A 15,980-nucleotide genomic window follows, 5' to 3' on the forward strand; every position below is an offset into this window, starting at 1 on the left:
AACTCTTCTTATTGGCACAAACTGACGCACCTTGGTATGCAAATTTTGTTAATTTTCTTGCAGCAGGAGTGCTACCGCCTGAGTTAAGCTACCAACAAAAGAAGAAGTTCTTCAATGATCTCAAGCACTACTATTGGGATGAGCCCTACCTCTTCAGAAGAGGCTCAGATGGGATTTTCAGGAGATGAATTCCTGAAAACGAGGTAAGTAGTATTCTAACTCATTGCCACTCCTCTTCTTATGGTGGCCACACCAGTACACAAAAGACTTCTTTCAAAATTCTTCATTCTGGTTTCTGGTGGCCATCACTTTTCAAAGATGTGCATTCCTTTATTTCTAAATGTGACAAATGTCAACGCACCGGTAGTATTACTAAAAGAAATGAAATGCCTTTGAACAACATCCTTGAAGTCGAAATTTTTGATGTTTGGGGTATTGACTTTATGGGACCATTCCCCTCCTCTTTTGGGAATCAATACATATTAGTAGCAGTTGACTATGTGTCCAAATGGGTTGAGGCCATTGCTTCCCCCACTAATGATGCACAAATTGTTATAAAACTGTTTAAAAAAGTCATCTTTCCTAGGTTCGGAGTGCCAAGGGTTGTAATAAGCGATGGAGGGTCTCACTTCATTTCAAGACATTTTGAAAAACTTTTGCAAAAACTTGGAGTGAGGCACAAAATTGCGACACCTTATCACCCCCAAACTAGCGGACAAGTGGAGGTCTCAAATAGACAAATCAAAGCTATCCTTGAAAAAACTGTTTCAACCTCTAGGAAAGATTGGTCAAGTAAGCTTGACGATGCCCTTTGGGCCTATCGAATGGCTTATAAAACTCCCATTGGAATGACCCCTTTTAAACTTGTCTATGGGAAATCTTGTCACCTTCCCGTTGAGCTCGAGCATAAGGCCTATTGGGCAATTAGAAACCTCAACTTAGACTCCAATTTAGCCGGTGAAAAAAGAAAGCTTCAATTAAACGAGCTAGAAGAACTTAGGATAGATGCATATGAGAATGCCCGCATTTATAAGGAAAGAACTAAGAATTGGCATGACAAGAAAATCGTCAAGAATCACTTCAAAAGCGGTGACCTTGTGCTACTCTTTAATTCTAGGCTAAAGCTCTTTCCCGGTAAACTAAGGTCACGATGGTCCGGTCCTTTTCAAGTTCGCACGGTCTACCCTTATGGGGCGATTGAAATATTTTCTGAAGAAACAGGATCCTTCACGGTTAATGGGCAAAGGCTTAAAATCTATAATACCGGAGAAGTAAATGAAGTAGTGGCTGATTTCACTCTGAGTGACCCACCTTAAGGATTTTTATCCTTATTTTCGTCAAGCTAGTGACGATAAAAGAGCGCTTCGTGGGAGGCAACCCACTAATTTAATTGCTTTCTTTGTTTTCTGTTATTTTTTCCTTGTTTTGTAGGTAAATGTCCGAGATTGACTAGGAAACGCAAGAAAAATCAAAGTTACAAGAACCAGAAAGGTGGCACGGCCCGTGCTTAAGTTGGCACGGCCGTGCCAGGAATCACAACACCACCTCAACCAAAATTGGCAGAATGATGGCACGGCCCGTGCTAAAGCTGGCACGGCCGTGCCAACCTAACAGGCCTCCGGGGTTCAAAATTTTCGGCAAATTGTGAGCTTTCCGCATCCTTTCTCACTTTTTCCTTGTTTCTTTCGTTTTTAATCTTAAATCATTGAGGACAATGCTTCTCCTAAGTGTGGGGGGAGCCTAATAAAGTGTCATTAGTCGTAGTGTTTCCAAACTCCCTTGAACTTTATTCTTTTGTTTTGTTTTATTGTAAAAGGCATGAATAAGCAGCTTGTTTTTATTGTTTTATTATGACATAAATTTTTTGTTGTCTCTTCAATGGTCGTTACTTGTACATGAAAGTGATTTCTTGTGTTATAAGTATTCTTGCTATACCCACATCAAGTTTTATTGTGAAATAAATTCTCCAATGAGAAAAGCACCTAGTTGCAATCCTTGAGTAAGTGTATGAGTAGGTATTTTAAGGAACATGTTCTAGCTTTAATGGTAACCTGGACCCTTAAAAAATCTTCAGAGTAAAAGTAGTATAAGTTTATGTGGGAATAATTCTAATGTGATGAAATGTGTAAACCGAAATGGGGCGGAAGGATATCACCACACGTGGAGGAAAGGATACCCTCTCACTGACTTCCTAAATGTGGTGATGACTTCTCAAACAAATTGTGCTTGAATTAAACCCTCTAAAAAGAGGAACTTCCTAAGTGAAGTAAACAAGTTGTAGCACTACTTAGGGTGATCATAGAAACTTGGAGGAAAGGATACCCTCTCACGGACTTCCAATGTGAAATGATAGCCCCTAGGCATCTACAAGCCCCCAAATGTATAAATTCATCAAGTCTATCTTAACTCTCCCACTTCTCTTATATGAAATGAAGAAAAGATTTTTCTCGGTCATTTTAGTGTTAAGGTTAGAACCTGTTCCTCATAATATCTATCTTATACTGGAGCAAGAAAAGGGTTGGACTACACACACACACTCACTTGAGATTTGTTGTCGGGTTGAATAAGTTTACAAGGAATGCTTGAAGTTATGATTAGTGTACATTGAAATGAAACATCGAGGGAGACATAAGCTTTTATTTAAAGTGTCATATATTAATCCTTTTGTTGCTGCCATGTCTATGCCTTTTGCTTGAGGACAAGCAAAGATTCAAGTGTGGGGGAGTTTGATGAGTCATTTATTGCTTACTTTTATAAGCTTTTTAGTTTAGTTTTAATTAGATTTTATTTTATTTTATATTAGCATTATTTCCTTTTTAGGATAGTTTACTACAAATTGCATTTTATTTTATTTCAGGAATGAATATTGGATGGATTGAGTCTTGGAGCAAAAGAAAGGGACTTGGAACCGATTGGATGCAAAAATATGAAGATTGAGAGACAAAAATATGTCTCCCCACAGTCAGAAGCTTGGCACGGCCCGTGCTAGCCTTGGCACGACCGTGCCACCATCCAGAGTGCCTTTTGCTGCTTTTGCTTAGATTTTAAGCTACTCTATTTTTAGCCCGAATGTAATAGCTTAGATTTTAAGTCGAATGAATGCTATAAATAGAGTAGCCATCCATCACAAATATTCATCTTTACTTGGAATTCAATAAGTGACAATTGCTTTTCTAATTAAAGTTCTTTTCTTTTCCTTTATTTTCTTGTCATTTACCTTTATGCTTTCTCTCTTCTCCCCCATGTCTACGATGAACATGAGTGAGTAGACTTCTTCTTGTCTTGGGATTGTTGGATAAGTCTAAATGACATAATCCTAATCAAACCAAGCTCTAAGCCTTAATCTTATGTAACCCTAATTTCTTATCTAAATTCACCGTTTTAACATGGATCAACCATTATCAAACTGTGGAAACGAAAGTGGAGGGTTTGATAATTGTTTATCCATCATTCCAAATATCAATTCATAAAACGAAAGTGGAGTTTTGATATTCGAACAAGTGAATTTAGACAAGGATTGCAAAGTCAGGGAAATAGGCTTTGCAATCTTTGAGACATATAGTTTCCATCTTCAAGGGAACTAATAACAATCAAGTCAGCGAAATAGGCTTGGTTGTTAGAGGAACCAAAATCTAATAGTAATCAAGTCAGCGAAATAGGCTTGGTTGCTAGAGGAACATAAGAGAAACTGTCTTGAGAAATTAGGTCTAACATAACATTATAAGCTTATGGTTTTGGTTTGAGAAGGACTTGTTATTTAGATGAAACCAACGATCCCAAGGCTCTTTTTATATTATTAATTTTCAATCGCTTGAAAACCCCCAACTTACAATTCTTTTCTCTTCTAATCATTTCTAAAGGTTAATTTAATTGAACTACTCTCTGTCGGAACGATACTCTTTTCATACTACTTCGGTAAGACCGTGCACTTTGCGGTTTTATCTCATCAATTACATTGTTGAGATTTGAAGGATAATTATTTAATTATTCCATTTATGATTTTAAGAAAATAAGTGTAACATTCCATTTAAGGTGTTTTACTCTGATTAATTTATGAAATTTTTATGTTGGGAAAACGGAGTGTTACACATTACTTAAGATATTATTGAATGATTAAGATGTTGTTGAAATGAATTTAATATTATGAAGTCATGCTGCTGTTGTGATCTGCCTATGTTGCTATTGTTATTTAACTAAGTTGCATGAGTCGATATAAGATGAATAAGATGATGTTGAACCTCCAAATATTGGATACATAAGAGATGATGATTAAGATGTTTTAAGAGATCGAGTCCATGCATTAGCATACATATGTTGGGGGCTCATGCCCTGGAGCTTAGTACTCAACACGATGGAGCATTAACTCAAATTAGCGATGGGGGCTTATGCCCTGGAAGTATATTAATACTCAATAACGATGGGGGCTCATGCCCTGTATTGGTACCACATGCATATAAGAGGTCTAAGTTGCATTGTCCCATAGTCGAGTCAAATAATGAAAGATGTTAAGATGCATGTGAATTACGATGCTTTAATGAAGTGTTTACTTGATATATTATTATCTAGGCTAAACTTCACTTTTCGCCCCCTATGTTTCAAAATGTTGCAATTTTGGCCCCTTATTAAAAAAAATAGCAATTTTGGCCCCTTTCATCCAAAAATTGCTGAGAAGACGCGATGTGTCCCAAAAAAGGGGCCATCATCGCAACTTTTTGTAAAGATAAGGGGTCAAAAAACATATTTTTCTTATGTTAGGAGGTCAAAAGAGCATATTTCCCTAAACATAGGGGTCACTTTTGCCAGTTTTTTTTAATAGGGGGCCAAAATCGTAACATTTTGAAACTTAGAGGGCGAAAAGTGAAGTTTAGCCTATTATCTATGACACTATGATGTTTAAGATGCTTTTGTTGAAGATTTATGATGTTAATTACGATTGTTGAATTATATTGATTAATAATGTTGTTTTGTGAAATCTCACCCCTTCTGCTTGAAAATGTTGCTCTTTGTATGAGTAACTTGCAGGTAATCAAGAGTAGGTTGTTGTTGTGCTGTCGTGAGAGGCCTTGCCTCAGTGAGTCTTAAGTTGCTCTGATACGTAATGGGAGGGGATCTTTAGTGGTTGTTTCTCTTTCCTTTACGTATTCGATATGTTTTCATGTTGTTTAACTAAATTTTTGAGATGACATTTATGAGGCCTGCGTGCCAAGACTTTATTAATGATGATGAACTTATCCGCTGCGAGTTTGAAATAATTATGTTGAAAGATAATTTGTTAATTATCTCATTTATGATTTTAAGAAGTGTAATATCCCGTTTCATGATGTTTTACTCTGATAATTGAAATGAAATTTTTATATTGGGAAATCGGGGTGTTACACTTTCCCTTTTCCTTAAGGGATAGAGCAAGCGCTTGGTTCCATTTCGTAGAAGTCAGTTCCATCACTTCATGGGATCATATGAGGCAAGCATTCCTTGCCCGATTCTTTCCCCATTTAAAACCGCTAAACTAAGAGATCAAATCACGCGGTTCAACCAAAAAGATGGGGAATCTCTATATGATGCATGTGAACATTTCAAGGAAATGCTTAGACTTTGTCCCCACCATGGTTTAGAAAAGTGGCTCATAGTACACACTTTTTATAATGACCTAACATATACCACTAAGATGTCTGTTGATGCAGCTGCAGGTGGAGCCTTGATGAACAATAACTATACGGAGGCTTATGCATTGATTGAAGACATGGCTCAAAATCACTACCAATGGACCAACGAAAGAGCCATCACCGCCTCTACACCCTCCAAAAAGGAGGCAGGTATTTACGAGGTCTCTAATTGTGACCACCTTACTGCTAAGGTTGATGCCTTAACTCAAAAATTTGAAAAACTTAATGTTAATGTTGTCATACCTTCTACTACATCTCCTCCTTGTGAAATTTGTGGTGTTTTTGGTCATATAGGTGTTGATTGTCACTTAGGTAGTGCTGCCAATGGTATTGAACAAATAAACTACGCTCAATACAACCAAGGAACTAGACCCAACCAAAATTTTTATAAAAATCCTCAAGGTTCCTATGGACAAGTAGCACCGCCAGGCTATACAAACAACCAGAGAATGGCTCAGAAATCAAGTTTGGAAATTTTGTTAGAAAATTGCATGATGAATCAAAATAAACAACTTCAAGAACTCAAAAACCAAACGGGATTTCTAAACGATTCTCTCTCCAAACTCAATACCAAGGTAGATTCTATCGCCACACACACCAAAATGCTTGAGACCCAAATCTCCCAAGTGGCCCAACAAGTGGCCACCTCTTCTCAAACATCGGGAGTCTTTCCCGGTCAAACCGAAACAAACCCCAAAGCTCATGTCAATTATATTTCTTTTGGGGGTAGTAAGTTAGAAAAGACCGTTGCTGAAGCCAAAAGTATTAAGGGAGAGAGTGTTATGCTTTTAGGTAAGAGATGTGATAGAAAGTGAGAAACCACTTGATAAGAACAAAGCTCCTTCCCCATTAAGGTTTACTAAGCTTAACTTGGAGGCACAATTCAATAAATTTATTAACATCCTTAAGAAGATTTGCATTAAAATTCCCTTTGCGGAAGCTTTGTCTCGAATGCCTCTATATGCCAAGTTTTTAAAAGAAATTTTTTCAAAGAAAAAGGCTATAGATTTCAAAGAGACAATAGCTTTGACTAGGGAGAGTAGTGCAATTATCAAGAAGCAACCCCCAAAGCTTAGAGACCCAGGTAGTTTTGCCATCCCTTGTGTCATAGGGAAAGAAACCATAGACAAAGCCTTGTGTGACTTAGGAGCTAGTGTTAGTTTGCTTCCTCTATCCCTCTTTACAAAGATGAGAATAGGAGAGTTAAAACCTACCGAGATGACATTGAAGTTAGCCGATCAAACCCAATAGTTGGATATGTTGAAGACATTCCCGTTAAGATAGAAGGGATATACATCCCGACTGATTTTGTAGTAGTTGACATAGAAGAGGATCGTGATTGCCCTATGATTCTAGGAAGACCTTTTCTCGCTATTGCGGGTGCTATCGTTGATGTTAAATATGGTAGGATTGCTTTTCAAGTGAGTGATGATATGGTAGGATTTGAGTTAGAGAATGTTATGAAAGGTCCTGCTCTTTATTATTGCAACATGATTAAAGATCACGATGTGAAAGAACGCTTCTTAGCGTCATCTACACAATATGATCTCTTTGATCCTTTCTAAGGACACTTTCTAACGGTCAAGCTAATGACTATAAAGGAGCGCTTCGTGGGAGGCAACCCACGCATTTAACTTCTTTTGTTTTGTTTGTTTTTCGTTGTTTTAAGTTGTTTTGTAGGTAATTGTCCAAGCAATATTCGAAAAAATTAAAAATTTTGAAGCCCCGTAGCCCAGAACCTTGGCACGGCCCGTGCTCACACTGGCACGACCGTGCCAGACCTTACCATTACAAAAACAATCAAAATTCCAGGAAGTTTGCACGACCCGTGCTAGGGTTGGCACGGCCGTGCCCGATCAACAGGTAGGTATAACCACACTTTTGGCCTGCTTCTTCCTTCATTCTCAACCACAAACATCTCTCTACCTTCAAACTTCTCTCTAAAACCTCCATAACCACAAAACCTCAAACCTTCATATCTCCCTCAAAACTTCACCAATTCAAACAATTTCTCCACCCAATGCATCACAAACACCATTCCAATCATAACCCTCCAATCAAAAACAACTTTCCTCCATCCAAACTAAAATCAACCAAATTCGTAGCCCCCATTAACCTAACCCTAAAGCCACAAATTCATCACCAAATTCCACACCCCAACTCTTAAAACTCAATTAAACCTTCACCACATCACTAAACCAACCTTTTCCACCAAAAATGTAACAGCCCGATTTTTAGCTAGATTTATTTTAATTACTTTTATTACGTGTTTATATGTGTTTGTGTGTGATTATTCATCATTGGGTGCATTTTCATGGGTTTCCGTGTTAGAAGGGTATTTTAGTCATTTTGGACTTAGGGGTATTTTGGTCATTTTGTGAGAATGGGTAAAATTATAAGTTTTGGTGAGAGTTACTTTTAGTGGTTAGTAAGAATAGTTGTTTTACTAATTTACTAGAGTAAAACTAAGATTTTACTATTATTAGTTAATTACCTTTTTGAGTGTAGAAACATTTTGGTTTGAATAGAAAATGGGTTAAGTCCATTAGGTTTTGGGTTAGGCCCATTAGAGGGTTATACCACAAAACAATTGTTTTAGAGGAAAACCTCATTCATTTCATAAGATATTTTCTAGAGAGAGGTAGAGAGAGAAAGTGGAAGAAGAGAAGAACAAGGGTTAGAGGGAAGAGGAACTTGAAGAATTCAAGGGTTTGAAGAATCATAGGAGCAAAAGTGAAACTTGAGCTAATAGTTGGAGATAATTAAGGTAAGGGGGTTAGTTTTTATCATAATCATTTAGTTAATTCTTTTTCTCTTGTTCTATGCATAATTGATTATGGGAATAAGTGATTATCATGAACCCAATCTTTGAAATTCGTGCTTATGTTGTAGAGATATGTTTGAATATGTTAATTTGATGTTAAATGAATTGTTCATGATGAAATTGCAAGTTCATGATCTATGAAAATGGATAGTTTGTAAATTATGCTCAATTGGTGAATTATGCATGGTTGTTGATGAATTGTGACAAGTTTTATGATCAATAGATGTTGTTGTTGTTAAGTGATGTTATGGATGCTAATTCATGGCTTGGGTATGCATGATTCATAATTTTGTTGTTGTGAAATAAGTTGTTGTTGTTGTTGGTTTGGTGAAAATGGATACTTATGTGTTTTGCTCAATTGTTGGATTGGGATATTGTGTTGTTGAATTATGGTTGAATTCATGTCTAAATAAAATGTTGTTGAAGTAGATATGCTGTTGTTGTTGTTGAATGATATCATGGGTATTCCATTTTATAAAATAAGTTGTTTGTATTGGTGAAGTTGTGCTAGATGATCATGTGAAGGACCAAAGTAAAATTTGATATACAAAGTTGTTGACTGAGTTGTCTATGTGGTTGGATGAGTTAAACTTGATGAAATTTCTGTTTTTATGTTGTAGTTGTGATAGTCGAGTCGTTTGGGGGAAATTGGGGGTTTCGGGTGAAAATCCAATTGTTAACCGTTTTGAAAAAAATGAGTGTTGTGTAAGGATTTGGAAAATGAATTTGGGAATGTTGAAACTTGAATTTTTTTGTACATTAAGATAGGGCTAAGTGTCATGAACACGTAGGTGAAAACGGCATCGAAAACAGATTAACGGTTTGACTTTTATGCGTGAAAACGTGAAAGCAAAAAATCTGGTGTTGTCTGTCACACCAGGACCGTGCCACGATTCGGGGCCATCGTGCCACGATTTTGACCAGAATTTCAGTCCTTCTGATGCTGGAAAAATCGTGCCACGATGCTGTCTTTTAAAAAACCTTAAAAATGCAATTTTCTTTGATCCAATTGTTTCCAAACTTATTTCTAAGTATAGGGACTTTATCCTAATCATCTAGGGGTATTTTTATGAAAGATTTAACCTTTTGTAAAAGGGGTCTAGTGGATCTTTGTGTCGTTTTGTCTTGAGATTTATCCATGTTGGCCGGTGGCCACTTGATATGGTTTTTGGTCAAAAACGTTTCTTGAACCAATTGTCTTAAGAATTGTGGTGACTATGTCTCTATAACTAAGTGAAGTTGTATGAATGAATGATATGATATTTATCATGAGATGTATATGCTATCTTACTTATGATGTAGGAAATGCTTGAATGAGTGAAACTATATGTGATAGTTGATGTTGAATAACATTCTTCATAATCATGTTGTTGTGTGATGATGAATACTATGATTTAATTGTGTATCGCCATGTTTTCTTGATAATGCAAATGATGTGGAGATGAACAATATAATTGGGTGTTGTCCTATATATTGTGGAGAAAATTGTGATTGTTGTCGCATTATCGAGTCCTTATACATGTCCATGCATCATAGTCGTGTTGAGATGATGTTTTATTCATTATTGGGCTCTGGCCTAGCAGAGATCTTTTGAGGTCTAGTTTTAGGGCTTCGGCCTGGCAGAGATCTTTTGAGATCTGGATACGATGTTTTATTCGTTATTGGGCTTCGGCATGGTAGAGATCTTTTGAGATCTGGATATGGGTGACGACCCTGAGGTGATTTGGTACCACATGCATATATGTGTCAATAGGTGCATATCATGACATGAGTCTTATTGATATTTGTGTTTGGTGATTGTGTGTGAATAATTGGAAATTGATATTGTTCATGAAATGTGATTAATGATCGTCCGTTGATATATGTGATTTGGTGATTGTGAATGAATAATTGTGAATTGATAATTGTTCATGATACATGTGATTGATGATTATTGATGTGAGATATTGCGGTGTGATGCAAGTATTAATTTGTGTTTACTATTGATCAAATGCATGATGTTTATATTGAAATATTCATGTTAACTGTTATTTTGATTATGATGATGTAATACTTACACCCAGTGGTTTTAACCGCCTACCTGTCTGTATGAATGGGTAGACGTTTTGCAGGAGTAGTGCTTGATGAGTTTGTGCTTGGTGATATCGGGAGCTTTCTCCGATATCGGTGTTGAGTTTAGTCGGCTCTGATCTAGGCTCGTTGTGTCGGTCTAGATTAGTTTATTTTGGATTTTATTATGTTTGGAGATTACCCGTATGTTTGGGATTTTTGAGATGCATCTATGTTGATGTAATTATTTATTCATAACATGTATATGTTGATTACTCTGGTTTATATTCCGCTGCAACTGTTGAGGTTTATATACATGTTTATATGTTTTTGGATTATGAATGTGGCGTAGCCTCTATTTCTTGAATAAAGGTAGTATTCACATGTTTAATTGTTTTAATAGAAATAGGAGTGTTACAAAAAAAAAAAAAAAACATCCCCAAAATCCAACCTTCACCAAAACCACACCAAATCCAACCAAGGTCAAGGCAATGGCTTTAAAGAGAAGTGGAAAATAAGTTGCAAGCTCTTCGGGAGGACCTCCCCCAAAGAAGAAAGTGCAGGCAAAGAACCATGACATAATATTCAAGGACAACAAGCAAAAGGATAGGTATAAAGTTCTCATCTCCCTCTTTTTACTTGTGTTGACGAGTCTTTCTTCTTTTTCTACTCCTTTCTGTCCCTTTCGGTTTCAAGGTATTTTTTTTTCCTTTATGTCATAAAAAATGCAAAAAAAAAAAAAAAAGATTTTGTGGTGATCCAACGTCACTACAGAATTCTCTCACTACAAAATTCTCATGTTTTTATTTCATTGCTACGTTAGTTTTATTTATTATTCAAAAACATGCAAATAACAAAAAATAAAAATAAAAACTTTTTACAATAAACCTTGATCTTAAATCAAGTGACCGTCATTTTATTTTATTTTCTTAAATCAAACATTAATCAATTTAATTCTACTTCGAGTCTATTTTCATTTAAATTAAAAAACACAAACAAATTATTATTTGCCACTTGGCTTTTCATTTTAAAATCTTTTTCAAAACTAATAAAAAACACACAACCAATCAAACGTCAATTTCTACCCCAAACTACGAGGTTTTGATCCCTTACGGGTACGTAGGCAAAGGACAATCGTCCTTCCAAATCATAAAAAATGTAGATAAATTAGGTCTCACTTTCTTTTTCTTTTAATCATCACTTTAATTTCTTTTCAAGCAAGCAAATTTATAGCACATTAATTAAATAAAATCAAGAGGTTCTCAAAGAGTACTACGGACATAAAGGGTGATGATACCTTCCCTTTATGTAACTAAGCCCCGAACCCTAAATCTTTTCAAAATGGGGTAGTTTGAACTTTTTTCCCCTTTTTCTTAAAAATTAAATGTTCAGTCGTGAAATAAATTAGTGAGTCAAAAGCTAATCAAATAGCCTTGATCTCCAAAAAATGACGCGACACCTGATAATTATGACTTGATTACGCTAGGCCTTAGAGACAATGTGTTTCAATTGCTAGGAAGATTAGGGTGGGTTGCTATGTTGAGACCTATGAGAGGGTATGAGAATTTCACCTATGAGTTTTTAAGTTCTATTGGGAACGCATTACCGGCCTTAGGCAATTTAACACACGTGCCAACAAAGCTAGCAACATTCACAACCCTGTGCTTAGATACCTTCAAAGGGTTATGGCTTGCACCATTTGGGGTAGGACTGAATTGGGGAACACTAGGACAGATGAACTCTTCATGTTATGGGCTATGCTGAACAACCACCCTGTTAACATTTTCTTTTACTTGCTTGACTACCTTTCCCATATAGGTAATAGGTCTAATGATAAGGGAGAGATAGTAGTAGGTGGTATCATCACATACATAGCTAGGCAATTGGGAGTGGGTGAGGACCAAGGGATAAACAAGATTGAGGGAAACAATAGGCTTAACATAGAGACCCTTGTCTATGAACTTCATAAAACCTCGACCCCCCATGGCTTATACACTCAAACTCAATGTGTCTGTTTTGATTATACTTCCTAACCCATCTCGGACTAACACCGAGGTGGAAGAAAATTTGTTGTATGTTGGTGATGATTCGCAGGTACATGAAGAGCATATTGTTGAAGAAGCGGAAGGTGCACACTTGCACTATGAGAAGGAGCACCACGACCATGATACCGGAGGAAATAATGATAAAGAAAGATGGACATGGATGCAAACCGAGGTTGAAAGGATAAGCACCGAGCAACAAAGGCAAGATGTTGAATTATCCGGGCTCCGAAATGATGTCCTAAGGGGCAACCACATCGCCGAAGAGAATAATCAAATGATTTGGAACATGATGCAACACCTCAACCTCCAAGGTCCTCCCTATGGACCTCAATGAAAAATGTGAGCCTTCCTCTTCCTCTCTTCCCTCTTTCTTCTTCTTCTTCTTCTTCTTCTTCTTCTTCTTCTTCTTCTTCTTCTTCTTCTTCTTCTTCTTCTTCTTCTTCTTCTCCTTCTTCTCTTTTAAGGTTGCATTGTTGGATCTAGATTGGGGAAGGGGGTAGGCCCTTCGACTTCCTACGTGAAGGTGATGTTATCTTGAGAAACTTTAAAAAGCGTCATTGACTCTAGATTGGGGAAGGGGGTAGGCCCTCCGACTTCCTATGTGAAGATGATATTTTAAGGGGAACCATTGAATCAAGATTGGGGAAGGGGGTAGGCCCTCAGACTTCCTACGTGAAGGTGTTGTTTCCTTAAATAAAGTATGTTGAAATGTGTAAACGGAAAAGATCAAAGGATCGCAAATACTCCCATCTCTCTTATATGAAATGAAGAAAGAGTTTTTTCTTGGTTGGTTTAGCACTAGGATTAGAACATGTTTTCTTATAATATCTATCTTATACAGGAGCAAGAAAAGGGTTGACTACACACACACACTCACTTGAAACTTGATTGTTGGGTTGAATAAGGTTTACAAGAAATGCTTGAGTTTGTAATTAATGTACGCTTGAAATTAAAGCCCTTGAGGAGACATGTGTTTTAATTAAATTGTCATATGATAATATTGTTTTGTGCTACCATGTTTATGCTTTTTGCTTGAGGACAAGCAAAGATTCAAGTGTGGGGGAGTTTGATGAGTCATTTATTATCTATTTTAATATGTTATTTAGTTTCGTTTTAATTAGATTTAAGTTTATTTTATATTAGTATTATTTCCTTTTTGAATTATTTTACTTTAATTGCGTATTGTTATATTTCAAGAACGAATATTTGATGGATTGAGTCTTGGAGCAAAAGAAAGGGGTTTGGAGCTGATTTGGAGCAAAACTACGAAGATTCGGAGACAAAAATATATCTCCCCCAAGTCATAAGATTAGCATGGCCCGTGCTAAGGGTGGCACGGCCGTGCCGCCTCCAAGACCCAGTTTTGCTGCTTTTGCTTAGATTCTAAGCTACTCTGTTTTAGTTTACAAAAGAACCCTTTGTAATTGCTTAGATTTTAAGTCGAATGTAAACTATAAATAGAGTAGCTAGCCATCACAAATATTCATCTATTCTTGGAATTCAATAAGTGACAATTGTCTTTCTAATAAAATTTCTTTTCTTTTCCTTTACTTTCTTGTCATTTACTTTTATGCTTTCTCTCTTCTTCCCCATGTCTACGATGAACATGAGTGAGTAGACTTCTCTTTGTCTTGGGATTTTTGGATAAGACTAAATGACATAATCCTAATCAAACCAAGCTTTAAACCTTAATCTTATGTAACCCTAATCTCTAATCTAAATTCACCGCCTTAACATGGATTAACCATTATCAAAATGTGGAAACGAAAGTGGAGGGTTTGATAATTGTTCGTCCATCATCTCAAATATCAATTCATAAAACGAAAGTGGAGCTTTGATATTCGAACAAGTGAATTTAGACAAGGATTGCAAAGGCAACGAAATAGTCTTTGCAATCCTTGAGACATATAGTTTCGATCTTCAAGGGAACTAATAGTAATCAAGTCAGCGAAATAGGCTTGGTTATTAGAGGAACCAAAATCTAATAGTCATCAAGTCAGCGAAATAGGCTTGATGGCTAGAGGAACAAAAGAGAAACTGACTTTAGAAGTTAGGTCTAACATAAGGTTATAAGTTTAATAGTTTGGTTTAAGAAGGACTTGTCATGAAGATGAACCAATGATCCCAAGGCTCTTTTATATTATTATCTTTTAACCGTTTCAAAACCCCAACTTTACATCTTGATTCTCTCCTAATCACCAACAAAAGTTAATTGAATTAACCAACTCCCTATCGGAACGATACTCTTTTATTACTACTTCGGTAAGACCGTGCACTTGCAGTTTTATCCCATCAGGGCTATATATATCACCCAGATTGGATTTCTTTTGTTGGTTCAAAGCTCCCCACCAACCCTGGTTCAAAACTTGTTGTAGTAAGTACCACCAAATTTCAAATAATACTCAACATTAGAGATCATTGTATTGTTGCAATTTAAGCCGATGAAGTTTGCAAAATTATAAAATTACAAATCTTTATAACTTTGGCCTTAACATCCTTGATAAACAAAATTCTAATAAACATTAATGACCTTTTCAATGAATACAAAGTTCAAAATACACTTCTATAAAAAGAAAAAATAAAAATTTAAAACATTCTTAAATGAACTAATTGACACACATTCTGCTTCCAAACAATGCCCTTCACTTCTGTCCAAAAAAAAAAAACAATGTCCTTGAGAAACCCTAAACTAAGAATATTAGTTTTGCAAAGATACAAAGAAGGAAAGTGAAGGAAATTGTGAAGTTAAAAATTTGTTGACATGCGATCAAAATCATTGAGTATTTACCATGATTTACAAATTATTAACTCAACAATAGCTTGTATACAATGTCTTAAAATTTGACAAAAAGAAACAAACCTGTTTTACCAAAGACAACCCCAAACAATTTCTCAATCTAATGAGGAATGTTATTTATAAGATCTGAAAAAGAAAAAAAAAACAAATCAGCAAGAACAGACAAAACCAAACAAACATCAATGATTCGGCTGCTCTCAAGAATAATATGATACGATATAAGGAGCAGATCTAAGTGTTACCTCAACTTTCGAATTTGAATCGTCGCCGAAATTCTCTGCAATTACATCATTCATTGGATTAGAGTAACCCATCATAACAGGTTTGCCTCGTAGTGGCTGCCGCAACTCATAACTATGGACCAACCGCTGAGTTCACCACCGCCACCTTGGAGAAAACGGAACAAACACATCTAAAAACACAAAAATTTAGTATTTATTTGGTATTAGTTAATCAAATCAATTAAATAAAATAGTGATATTGAGTAAAAGAGCGATAACAAGGGAATCGTCGCGGCGAGTGCGAGGGAAAGAGCGACCAGCACGACGACGATCGGCAACATTGGACTCATCAGAGAGTTCATCGTACTGGCACATGGTGTT

At 36.3% G+C, this 15,980-nt stretch overlaps 1 non-coding gene across 1 annotated transcript; it reads right to left on the minus strand.

Annotated features, from left to right (window-relative positions):
* Positions 1 to 5,503: 5,503 nt before the first annotated feature.
* On the minus strand, positions 5,504 to 5,610 carry LOC112422257 (small nucleolar RNA R71). Its single transcript, XR_003012624.1, has one exon. It is a non-coding gene; the product is annotated as a small nucleolar RNA R71 (small nucleolar RNA).
* Between the last annotated feature and the right edge of the window lie 10,370 nt (positions 5,611 to 15,980).

The sequence above is a fragment of the Medicago truncatula genome, chromosome 8 (assembly GCF_003473485.1).
Source record: "Medicago truncatula cultivar Jemalong A17 chromosome 8, MtrunA17r5.0-ANR, whole genome shotgun sequence".
NCBI classification, from domain to species: Eukaryota; Viridiplantae; Streptophyta; class Magnoliopsida; order Fabales; family Fabaceae; genus Medicago; species Medicago truncatula.